The sequence below is a fragment of the Cebus imitator genome, unplaced genomic scaffold (assembly GCF_001604975.1).
Source record: "Cebus imitator isolate Cc_AM_T3 unplaced genomic scaffold, Cebus_imitator-1.0 Scaffold70, whole genome shotgun sequence".
Classification (NCBI taxonomy): Eukaryota; Metazoa; Chordata; class Mammalia; order Primates; family Cebidae; genus Cebus; species Cebus imitator.
In genome coordinates, this window is record NW_016107385.1 from 1,045,932 (window position 1) to 1,058,063 (window position 12,132).

Genomic DNA, 12,132 nt, shown 5'->3' on the forward strand with positions numbered 1-12,132 from the left:
GAAGAGGGTTCAGGAGATGGATGGCAGTAATAGGTGCGCAGCACTGTAAAGGCATGTAATACTGGTGAACTGTACACTAAACAATGGTTAAGATGGTCAATTTTATGTTATGTGTTTCTTAATGCAACAAAAAATTGGGGGAAAAAAAGTGCTTCATGAGAGAAAGAGTTCCCCTTCCCAGGGATGTCGGTGTTAACCACACGCCAGGCCCAGGGAGCACGAAGCCGTTCAGTCGATTAGTGCTGTCCTGTCCACTGACCTCTCGCCACACCACTTCTTCCTCAGATCTGGCAGTGAAAGAATCAGGAAAACTGTGATAGAGGGTGAGGAGAGCCCAAGTGGCAAGGCTCCTTCCCCTCTACGGGCTTCCAGCCTGAAGCTGGCCTGAGGAGAGAGAATTCACGGCTAAGTCAAGTTCGGCCTCTTGATGATTACATGGGACTGGAAATTACTGTGTCTGAAGTGCAAACATCCTGTGGCTTCAAGTGACTGCAGTCCTCTTCTACTACCCAGGATGAGCAGAAAAGCACCAATAGCCACCAGTGCTTTTCTCCAGGGGTAGGGAAGGTTACCCGCTGACAAACTATGCAGGGACAATGGGAGACAGAGACAGCTCTGAGTATGTCACAATCTGCGCTTACTCAGCATACCTGTTACATGTGCAAGCGGTGCCTGGCATGCAGTGAATGCTCAATTAGTGTCTCTTACTGACTAATGTGAACTGTGTTATGATGATTCCCATGGAGACACAGAAGTCACGGAGTACCAGAAGTCAAACCTGAGAGTTGTGGTTTGGTTGCTATGAACTATTCAAGGGTTGTTAACTATTTGGCCTCACAAAAGTTACATTTATAGGATGGCATATATGGCACAGAAAGAGACAAAGTATTCAGGGAGGCTTGTGGAAGACAACTAAAGAAAAATGGCTCCCGTTTTTGTTTTTTTTAATCTCTATAGAAAACTCACAAATGTTGTTTTAAATCTCTTCGCAAGTGAGAGTACAACACAGCCTTAGGATTGGTCTGAAGATACTTACTCTTCTATTGATAGGATATAAGCAAATAAGACCTTCTCCAAAACTTCTTCCCGAGGGGGAATCTGGTAGAATAGCTCATTCAGTTCACTCTGCCCTTCTTCTACAGTGCTTTCTTCTGTTCTGCAGAGATTAATACCCACCCTGGCAGGTAGGCTTTCTCAGGTTTGACCAATGAAGAATACTCACATAAGATTGAGAAGACAGTAATGTGATGAGGGCCATGCTTCTGCAGCCAACAGGCATGTGGAGGCATTTGGCTTTCCTGCAGCAGCACCACCAAAGCTTCCAGCCTCTATTCATGACTTTCACAGGTGGTGAGAGGCAGTGGGGGCATTCATTTATGTCACTGCAGGTGTGGTGGGATCCAGAGCTGGTAGCTACAGGGGATTCCCAATCTTGGCAGCCTCGTGACTGAGCATTCACTACATGCCATGCACTGCTTGTACATGTGCAAACACACCTTTTGCAAGGTTACCCACTTATTTCTAACTTAGAAGCTTTCCTACTTGCTTTTGTCTTTTTTTTTTTCTGGGTCAAATTGTCCATATCTGAGCATCTGATTTCTCCTATCTAGACCCACCTTAATCCCAGCAATAAAGGAGGTGATGGGGAACCCTTAGAAGTAATTGATGGAAAGCAAATAATGTAGGAAAGATATTGAGCAACTGGCAATTGGCTCACAAATATCCCTGGCACAGCTTGGGACAGTCCTTGGCTGCCTTTTGTAGACCTGAATCTTCCATTGTGATGGGAAGGAAGTTGCCAGCAGACACAGGTGTGCAGCCTCACCTCCAGCATGGGCTACTGTCAATGTTTGCATGGAGATTGAAAATAAATGATCAAGTGAGAATGCCCTTCCCGACATCTGTCTACACAGTAAGCTGCTTATTCTTCAAGTTCCAAGTCATCCTCTCCTTCTTTGTGATGATTTTTCTGCTCTCCCAAGGATCACCACCCCATCTTCTGGTGCTCCTATGGGGGCGTGCACATAGTTCCCATACTGCATAGCTGTTATTTCAACACACGACTACTTTCTAGTTTGGCTGTCAGTCTTAAGGGCAGGATGATGACTGTCTCAGACATCTGAATATCTTCCTTATAGGTGTGGAGCCAACACTTAGCAGAAGCCCAGTAGGTGTTGCGTGAGTAACGTGCATCCCTGTCTGGAAACAAAGTGATGGACTGGACACTTCTGAAGAAGCTCTTTGGCTTGCAGTTCAGTTCCAGTCTCTTCACAGGGCATTCCTGGACCCCTGGTTGGTTTAGCAAATTTTGGCCTTTATTAAAGTCATGGTTTTTTACTTTAAAGAGAAGAGCAAAAGGGAGGAGCCCAGTCTTGACTTCTCAGTAGGCCTCCACTTCCTTATCTATAAAACAGGAAACCTGGTAAGGATTTCTAGCTCTACAACTGTATGTGTCCGTGTCTGAGGACATATGACCACATCATCTGCCAGCCCATTTGCTTCCAAGATGGACTTGGTTGACCTGGTACCTCCCTCATTGTGCCATGAATGTTCTCCCATAACTACTTGCTCAGTGCAGTGAAAGGAGAGGTTCTTCCTCCTACAGTAATAAGGAGGTAATATTTGTACCCAATATAGAAGGATAATAAAGGGAAGGGACCAACATTTATTGGGCACCTACTATGCTTGGTGTTTTTACAGTGTTATCTAATTTGATCTCTATGACCTGTGAGGTAGTTATTATAATTCCTAATTTTAAAGATGAGGGAATGGGACTCAGTGGTTAAAAAAATTGCTATAGGCCACGCAGCTAATAAATTAATAAAGGTAGGATTTAAAGCTAAGTGTTCAGACTCTTCCCACTGCTGTTATTCTAGGTGTAGGAGTAAAGTTACAGAACTGGAGAAGCATGGAATGTGTTTGGGAATTAGGAAATGGTTCAAACTGAGGGTGGAGAGCAGATGGCGTCTAAAGGGGAATGGTGCGAGACAAGGCTGGCATGTACAATAGATTGGTCCTGAGTATCAGCCTGTGACACTGGGCTTGACAAAACCGTATGCGTTGGGAGCCATGGGAAGTTTTAGGAACAAATATGACTTACCCATATGCATTATGAAGCTTAACCTGGCTTTTAAGAAAATGACGGATTGAAGGGGAGAGATGACAGACCTCTTAGCCTATGGAAATAGTCTTCCTCTCCAATAAGTCATTCAACAAACAGTGCTTCAATGTGCACATCCCTCCTCCACACTGTGAAAGATACAACCGTGAAATAGAATGGGTCCTGCCCTCAAGGAACTTACTCTCACATAGAAGAGGTAACTAATCATAAGGAATATTAGAACATGTTGTCTTGTAGATCTCAGTGCCAAAGAGGTATAGCAAAATCTTTGCCTTTGTAGAATTCTCCATTGGATGGAACCCATCAGCTTTGAAGAAGTCAGAAGTGAGGTTTTGGATACATCTTTGTATTTAAAATTGGGTTTCCTTTCTTTCTCTCTGCTTGGATGTGTGAATGTTTGCATAAAAACTAATTATGACCAGTCGTCTTCTCTCCTTTTCTTTAAGCTTTACTCCTCCAGTCTCGTTCCTAACAGTGAGTCAATAATAAATCAATGACTATACAGACTTGCGCCTGCTCGGGTCAGTTTTTGGACTCCAGTGCAGAGGTGGTCACTAGTGGAGTTTTCTTTGCTCTGATCTCTACCTGGAATTAAATATCCTATTTACCAGCCTCCTTTCTCTTCCCTACTGAGACCAAGACTTCTAAAATCTTCAGGTGTAATTCACTAACTACAGACCTCAAATCCCTTTGCCTCTGGAGATATGGAGGGGCTCTTATTTCTGTTTTGTCTTTAGCTTAACTTGCCAACTGTTTGTTGCCCTAATAATAGGGTTACTTCACAGGTGAAGTGCACACGACAGACTGACTCCACCTTCAGTCATCCACTGAGTGCTTAAGGATCAGTTCTGAGGTATTTAAATAACAGTTTCAAAAGGGAGCCTCCTTGCTTTTAAATAGACCTCCTTTAAACTGGACATAGAGGCAACAGAGGAATTGACACGTTATTTTGTTTTCCACTTTTTTTCTTTTTGCATCTTCTCCTTTGGCATGTTGAAGCCTCTCTTTCTATTCCTGGAACTGTATCATGAAAGAGAGAGAGCAGGAGGCAGAGTTATTTATTTATTTATTCTTTCAAATTTTGTAAAATGCTCTGTGCCATGCATTTTCCAGAGGCCCCTTCCTCTTTTGAGCAGTTCTACAGGGGGTCCCTTTTTTTTTTTTGTCTCTGCTCCTTCCTTCTCTTCCACCCCCTCCAGCTCCAGAGCAACGAGCTGCCACTCATTAGGTGTGTGCCCATGCTATTGTCCTGGGTGGCTGAAATCCATTCTTTCCTTTGTTTTTAGGAGTCTCTCCCTCCTCCCCACAGCCACCTGCATCCCACACAACAGCTTTAAAGGAGAAAACCCCATGGAGAAAGAACTGAAACTGAGAGGAGTTCCAAACTAAAAATAAACCACAGATCTCAGCAAGGCTCTGGACCCTGGCTGTTGCCCTTGTCATTGACTTTTCCTTATTGAAAACTACTCAGAGACCTGAGGAAAGCTTTGTGCTAATACTGATATAATTGCTCTCATCGCCACTACCTGGGTGAGGGCCATTCAATATTTACACTATGCAAGGTGCCTCGTAGGAGTTGGACATACCTGGCGTTTCTCAAAATCCCAATGTAATGAAGTTAATGTGGGGAAAAAGGCTCTGAGAATTAAAAGAAGGTCCCCTGGTCTTACCCCTTCTGGTGTGATTCATTCACTTCAGTTTTCCTTTCTTTTTTGAGACAAGATCTCTGTCACCCAGGCTGGAGTGCAGGAGAACAATCACAACTCATTGCAGCCTTGACCCTGGCTCAAGGGATCCTCCCACCTCAGCCATTCCCCACCATCCCCATCCCCCAGTAACTGGGACTACAGGTGGGTGCCACCTTGCTCAGCTAATTAAGAAAAAAAATGTTTGTAGAGACAGGGTATCACTATATTAGCCAGGCTGGTCTTGAACGTGTTGCTTCAAGTGATACTCCCTCTTCAGCCCCTACCCCCCAAGTGCTGGGACTACAGGCATGAGCCACCATGCCCCGCCTACTTCATATTTTAAGGGAGGATTAGAAAACTAAGTTCGCACTTCTCGTTCAGGATTCTGTGATTCTGACTTCATCACTTCCTTTCTTACAGTTTCTTATCACTGCTCTTCTTTTCTTTATTTAACCACCTTTTCTTTCCTCCCCCTCTTCTCTCTCTCCTCCTCACTTTCTCTCTCCCACTCCTCATATCAACCCAGCTTACTATCAGCCCTATTGTCTTACTTCACAAGTAACAGCTTCTGAAACATAGTAGACAGAACGCGACTGTTATTCCAAGCTCCCAGAGGAATACGGAGAAGAAAGCCATTCTTTTTCTTTATTGATGAGTCCCTGGGGAAACGGAGTCCCTTTTCTCTTACCAACCCATGAACAAATAGGCATTGGGGTCAAGGCTTCAAAACTGCCTGTTCTGTTAGTTGCAGACTTTAGGAAAGGTTTCGGCGAAATAAATAAAGGCAGAAATAAGTGATGTGCTGCTAGAGCCTTCTGTTCTCCTGGCATCTCTCCTTGTTACGTTGTTTTCCTGATTGGTACAACTCCAACCCAATAGAGCAGGACGAAATTCACTTATAATGAACAAAGGTCATTTATTATGTTCTTAATTGATTAGAGCATCATGCTGGAAATTGCATTAGATTGTGAGTTTTTTTGGCACAGGCCTGGCATGTAGTGAATAAATATTTTATTTTGAACAAGTCAATGGCGTACAAGGTTACACCTATTGAAACTTTCTCAGAGGCAGAGATTATTTATAGTGATTGTGTTTCTGAAGAAAATTTAAAGATAGGATTTGATAAGTAGGTTTTTTTTTTTTTTTACCTGATTTTGGAGCTTACATGAAACTAGAGAAGTATAAGAAATGAAATTTGTTTTGTTATACATTGAATGAATCATCAGTGTATAACAATTAGACTGATATACATTGAATAAATAAAAATGATATACATTGAATGTAAAAATTGAAATGATCTCAAAAAATTGAACACGTTATATATCATGCCCATGGCTTGCAAAAAGTGAAGCAGCAACATGTAAAGATTTAAAAATATGGTAATATCATGGAAATAATAGACACAAACTTTGTCACTTTGTGCTGTCCCAGCTCAAGGGTACCTGTGAGATTGGAGTGGCCACCAGCTTATGGCATCTGTGGACACTCTGGGTTCAAGTGGGAAGAAAGGAATCATAGAGCAGCCTCCTTCCACTTCATCTCTGAAGGAGAGAGGCAATGGATGACCTCGCCAAAATATCTGAAACATGAACAAAGGTGGTTTGTGAATATTAACCAGCTGTGTGGCAAATTGCTGCTGGCGTTCACTGTGGTATTATACCCACCTTCTGCTGTGGTAGAGGCAGACCAGGCCTAATTAGGACCAATCTGGGTTTGGGGTCAGAACCCTGGAAGATTAAGGAAGGAAATAAAGTGTCTCATGGTTACATGTTTCCAGATACAAGAGGATATGTAGGAAAATTTTATTCTAACCCTCATCATCTAAACCCAATAAAATTTTTCCAGGTGCGGTGATGCATGCCTGCAGTCCCAGCTACTCAGGAGGCTGAGGTGGGAGGATCGCTTAAGCCCAGGAAATCTGGGCTGTATGTGCTATGCCGATCGGGTATCCACACTAAGTTCAGCATCAATACGGTGACCTCTTGGGAGCGGGGGACCACCAGGTTGTCTAAGGAGGGGTGAACCAGCCCAGGTTGGAAACGGAGCAGGTTCCATTTTAAAAAAATTAAAAAAAAAATTTTTTTTTAAAGATAAGAGACTTGGAGCAACGTTCTACCCTGTGAAGTCCTAAGCAAGACATACATTTCTTCACGTGGAACCACAGGGTCTGTGATGATGTCTGATTGCATTGCCCTGATGGTAGGGGGTTGGCGAGGACAGGAATACTGCACCTGGCTTGTCAGCATCCAGAGCCCCACCTCATTGCAAGCTGCCATTTCCTCCTACACAGAATGTTGCATTCGCCTCCTAACTGAGCTCAGCTAATTAAGCAGGTCTCCCTGCTTCTGCTCTTCTCTCTGTAGAATTTTTCTTTTTCTTTTTTTCTTTTTTCTTTTTTTTTTTTTTTTTTTTTTTTTTTTTTTTTTTTTTTTTTTTTTTTTGAGACGGAGTCTCACTGTGTCACCCAGGCTGGAGTGCAGTGGTGCAATCTCAGCTCACTGCAACCTCTACCTCCTTGAAGAAATTTTCATGCCTCAGCCCCCCGAGTAGCTGGGATTATAGGTGCCTACCACCACACCCAACTAATTATTGTTTTTTTTTTTTTTAGTAGAAATGGGGTTTTGCCATGTTGGCCAGGCTGGTCTTGATCTCCTGACCTCAAGTGATCCACCCGCCTCAGCCTCCCAAAGTGCTGGGATTACAGGTGTGAGCCACTGCGCCCGGCCCTCTCTCTATAATCTGCTTCTCACGTAGCCAGAGTCTTCTTGTAAAAGTGCAAATCAAGCTGTGTCATCTCCTGCATTAAACTGTCCAGTGGTTTCCTGTGGCAGTCAGGAAGTAACGTGTTACTCTCACTCTTGCCTACACAGCCTGTGAACATGTGCCCCCCCACCCACCCACTCCTCCTGCCTCATCTCAGGCTCCCTGCCCCTTGGGATCTGTGCAGCAGGCCCAATGACCTTCTTTCTGCCCCTTAGACATGTGGAGCCCATCCCTGCCTCAGGGCCTTTGCACTTGCACTTTGCCACTCTGATCTCAGCTTTTCCAGCAGCTGCCTCCTCATCCTTCAGGTCTCAATTAATGACACTCCCTCCATGAGGTATTCCTTGACCTCCTACCTGAAATTAACTTAGTCACTCACAATCACATCATCCTTTTTATTTTCCTCATAGCCTTCTTGCTTTCCAAAATTATTCTGTTTGTTTATTGATTTACTAGTTTAGTGTTTGTTTCCTCACACTAGAAGGTTAGGAAATCATTGAGAAAGTAGTCTTAGAATTGTATCTTATACTATACACTGCTATATATGCAGAACCAAGTTCCTGGCACATAGTAGGTTTAGAATGAATGGTTTTAATTGGTGTTGATGAATAATGAGACCTAACCCATCTCCCACACCCCTGGCACTGGCATTCCCTAAATAGGACATAGCTTTCCTTTGTAAAGTGGGTTGAACTTCCTGTTTGCCTGGGAGGAAAAGCCAGTCTGGGACACATATTAAAGCATTTTTCAAGTGCTTAGAGTTTAAGAAGGGATCATGCACAGCATCTAATATCACTCAAGAGGGGTAGAGAGTATGGTAGATAGTCTCCAAAGATGTCCGCCACCAATTTCTTCCCTTGTATATACATGGCACTTCACCTGTCAAGAGGTAGAAACCATTTTTCCTCTCCTCGAATCTAATTGGCCTTGTGGTTTGTTTTGACAATAAGTAGAATGCAGTAACAGTGCTGTTCTAGGACTTTCAAGCCAGGCCTTAATAGAATTGGCAGCATCTGTTTTCTGCATCTTGGAAGCCAGCTGCCGTGGAAGAAGTCCAGTTCTCTAAGAATGCTGTGCTTTGAGGAAGTTCAAGCTCTCCTTGTAGAGAAGCCCCATGGAGGAGCACCAAGGTGCCAGATACAAGAGTGAAGCCTTGGCAGTCCACCCCATGAATTCAGCCTACTGAAAGCAGAAGAACCCACCAACTAAGCCAAGTCAACCTACAAAATTATGAAAAATAAGTCATTAGTGTTTCAAGACAGTAAATTTTCGGGTGGTTTGTTACATAGCAGACAGCTAATGTTAGAGATCTGGTTGCTGCAGAATTGTGTGTAACCATATCCTGAGGCTTGAAGAAATTGAGCTTTTCAAGCTTTAATCTGCATATAATAAATCATCAGGGCATACTGTTAAGAGGCAGAGTCTGATTCTGTAGGTCTGGAGTGGGGTTGAGAATCTGGCAGCATCTGTTTTCTCCATCTTGGCAGCCAGCTGCCATGGAAGTGGTCCAGTACTCTGAGAATGTGTGCTTTGAAGAAGTCCAAGCTCTCCTTGCAGAGAAGCCCCATGGAGGAGCACCAAGGCGCCAGATACTTGTATCATCCTAAGCATTGCTTAGGTTGACTCATTTTGAGTAGTAAGGCCAGTCCCAGCCTCCAGGAAGTTTCATACTTAAATCATCTTAGAAAACCCCATGCTTTCCCCAAGTATGTTTGAGGAAAGACTAGTTTGAAAAAGGGTTCTGGTCAGATAAGTTTAGGAAACGCCACTTATTATATTCTACCACTAGAGCTTCCAAACACACTGAGCTAATAAAGCTCTTAGAGCTCCTTCACTAAAGAAACCTGTGTAAGTCTATTTAGCACAATATTTCCTGAGTATATTTGATCATTCCTATTAATATCTTAAAGAACTAGTGTTCTGTAGAAGACCCTTGGAGAAGCACAAAACCACTTTTCCCCATCCCTTTTTAAAAATTAACCCAGCAGGTTAATCATTGTCTCTTAACAATGAATGCTTATGTCACAGTGTTACAATCCAGGATTTTTTTTTCTTCACTGTCTAACCGAATTCCTTTCCTTTTGCTGTAGTCTAAGAAATCTCCACTGGTTTCCAACAGCGGTGGAGAGCAGTCCATGTCACCCATTATTTAGCCCTTCCAATGCCTGACGCTCTCCTCTTCCTGCCAAGGTGCTCGGTCTACTTCTTTCCATTTTCCAGCACTTCATTGCTCTTTTTCCAGCTCCACCACTTAATGAGCTGTTTGACTTTGGATTCATTTCTTGATATTTCTAAGTATAAATATTTCCATTTGTAAAATGGAGTATTGAAAGTACTAAATGAACCCATCTATTGAGTGCTTAGCATATGGCCTGCAAGTCCTAATCATTCAGGAAATGTCAGCTCTCATTGTCATTGTTCTCTTACCACTCCAACCCTCCAGCTCTGTGGGTGTCCCTGTCCCAGCCAGGCCCGGGAGAAGGGAAAGACACTGTGGGGGACACATGGCTGATTGAAACTCATCTAATTCCACAGTCTGATTTGAGCTGCTATTCTTAGCCTCCTTCACACCAAATCTTTTTCCTGGTACCGCTGAGAAGCTTCAGAAAGTTCAGGCTAAAGTTAGAAATCTAAATCTGTGTCTCTGGAAGTCCACCCACTCTTCATCTTTGGAAGCTGTTCTTTGGGGCTGACACTGGAATTTCAAGGGTTATCTGCTATTTTTACATTTTTATTGTCTCTTTGCTGAAACAAGTCAGAGATGGTCTCCCAGCAGCCAGACTTGATACTGGTAGGTTCTGTCTTGAAACGAGGCTCAGAATAATATCACCTCCTCTGTCTATCCCTTTATCCCAGAGACCACCTGCAAATAGTTTTGAGTTCCTTCCTTCTCTCCTTCCTCATTTGCTTAGGAGAAAGCAGGCAGCTTCTCATCCATATTAAAAACCTATGGCTCTTTTTCATCACTGGCTCCTCTCCCCTGCCATTTGCAGACCTCACTAATAGCACCACACTAAGTCTCTGCTCCTGTAGAGGGTATACAGAGTAACTCAAGCTGGCCCTAGTTCTTTCTTCCCTGGCCTCAAAAGGAAGTAGCTCTGGTCACAAGTCTAACTTCCCGTTCCGTGAAGTGGGAGAAAATCTGCTGCCCTTTGCTTTCAAGCCTGATCTGTTTTCTTCATGTGTGCAGATACAGTGTGATTATTATTGTATTTCTCTGTGGGCACCAATTGCTGTCCTTCACACGGGGTAAATGCAAAGGCAGCCCAGAGGGCAGCCGAACTTTTGATCTCAGTGCTGTATTGAATGCAGCTGCTCGGCTTCTCGCTGTGAGTGACACCAAGGCTAGTATTTTCATCTCATGTAGAGACGTAGGAGGCCCTGTAATAATAACAGCTAAGATTCGGTGCTGCTAATGTGCCAGTCACTGTGCTAACTAAATACTCTACATACAACCTCATCTAAACATCCACTTGTGTTTCTGTTTTGCAGAGGACCCGAGGGATCTAAGGCTTAAGAGAAGCAGCCTAACATGTCCTAGGTCACAGAGCTGGTCAGTGGGAGGGGAGAGATTCAAACTAGAATCTCATGGACTCCCATCCGTTACACACGGAAATTTTGCCTGGAGAGCCGGCCCCGGCTGTTACTGGAGCAGTGGTGAGTTATGGCCCCATAGGGCTGCAGGGCCATTCTGAGGCCATGTAACCCACTTTCTTCTCCTTAGGCAGCACATCCCCAGCCATTCCACCAAAATGTTGTTGCTCCTATCTGAAAACAGTTGTAGGAAGTTATTCCACTGCCAAGCCTGGCGAGTCTGTAGGGGTTTTATGACCCTTGGACACGGGGTTTAGCCTAACGATTCTGAGTATTCCTGTCTGAAAACCATCCATCTGCTGAAACCCGAACTAATGTTATTTTCTGTTTAGCTTCCTACGGGTAGGAAATGAATCCAGAGAAGTTGCCACTTGAAACTGGAGTGTACATATGGTGCTAGTCTTAGGACGACTGTGGATCCAAAGAAAGTTTTTATTATCAGTCTCATTATAATATTTATTTTCCCTATTATATGAATTGTAAAGTAAAAAGCAGCAATGACTTGGGTTTGGTCCTTGTTTTAGTGGTCTTGTTACTCTAAGTGTGCGTCAAGGATCAGCAGCATCTGCATCACCTGGGAGCTTGTTATCAGTGCAGAACCTCAGGTCCCACCCCAGATTTGTGGACTCAGAATCTGCACTTTGACAGCATCCCAAGCTTATCTGTGTGCACATAAAGTCTGAAGGGCACTGTTTTGTGGGATTTAAATCTGAGGGTGGAGTACAGATGGCCTAGGTGTTAAGATAATTGTTCACAATGCTGACTGCACCATAGAATCACCTGGGGAACTGCAGAGCACCTGTCTCCCACTGCTGAAGATTCTGGATTAATTTATCTGGAGCAGAGACTAGGGGTGGATACATTTGAAAAGTTTCTCAGGTGAGTCTAGTGTGTATCAGCGCTCACAACCACTGCCTAAAAGAAATACTGCGTTCTAGCTCTGGCATCTGAAGGTGAGGCAGTGTC

General features: G+C 43.7%; 1 protein-coding gene across 1 annotated transcript in view; it reads left to right on the top strand.

The window, feature by feature from the left end:
* Nucleotides 1-11,777, top strand: part of LOC119471698 (translation initiation factor IF-2-like) — a 51,720-nt gene extending 39,943 nt beyond the window's left edge. Inside the window, exon 2 of the mRNA XM_037739406.1 lies at nucleotides 11,065-11,777. The gene's annotated coding sequence lies outside the window, so the exon portion shown is untranslated. The remainder of the gene's footprint in view (nucleotides 1-11,064) is intronic.
* The last annotated feature ends 355 nt before the right edge of the window (nucleotides 11,778-12,132 follow it).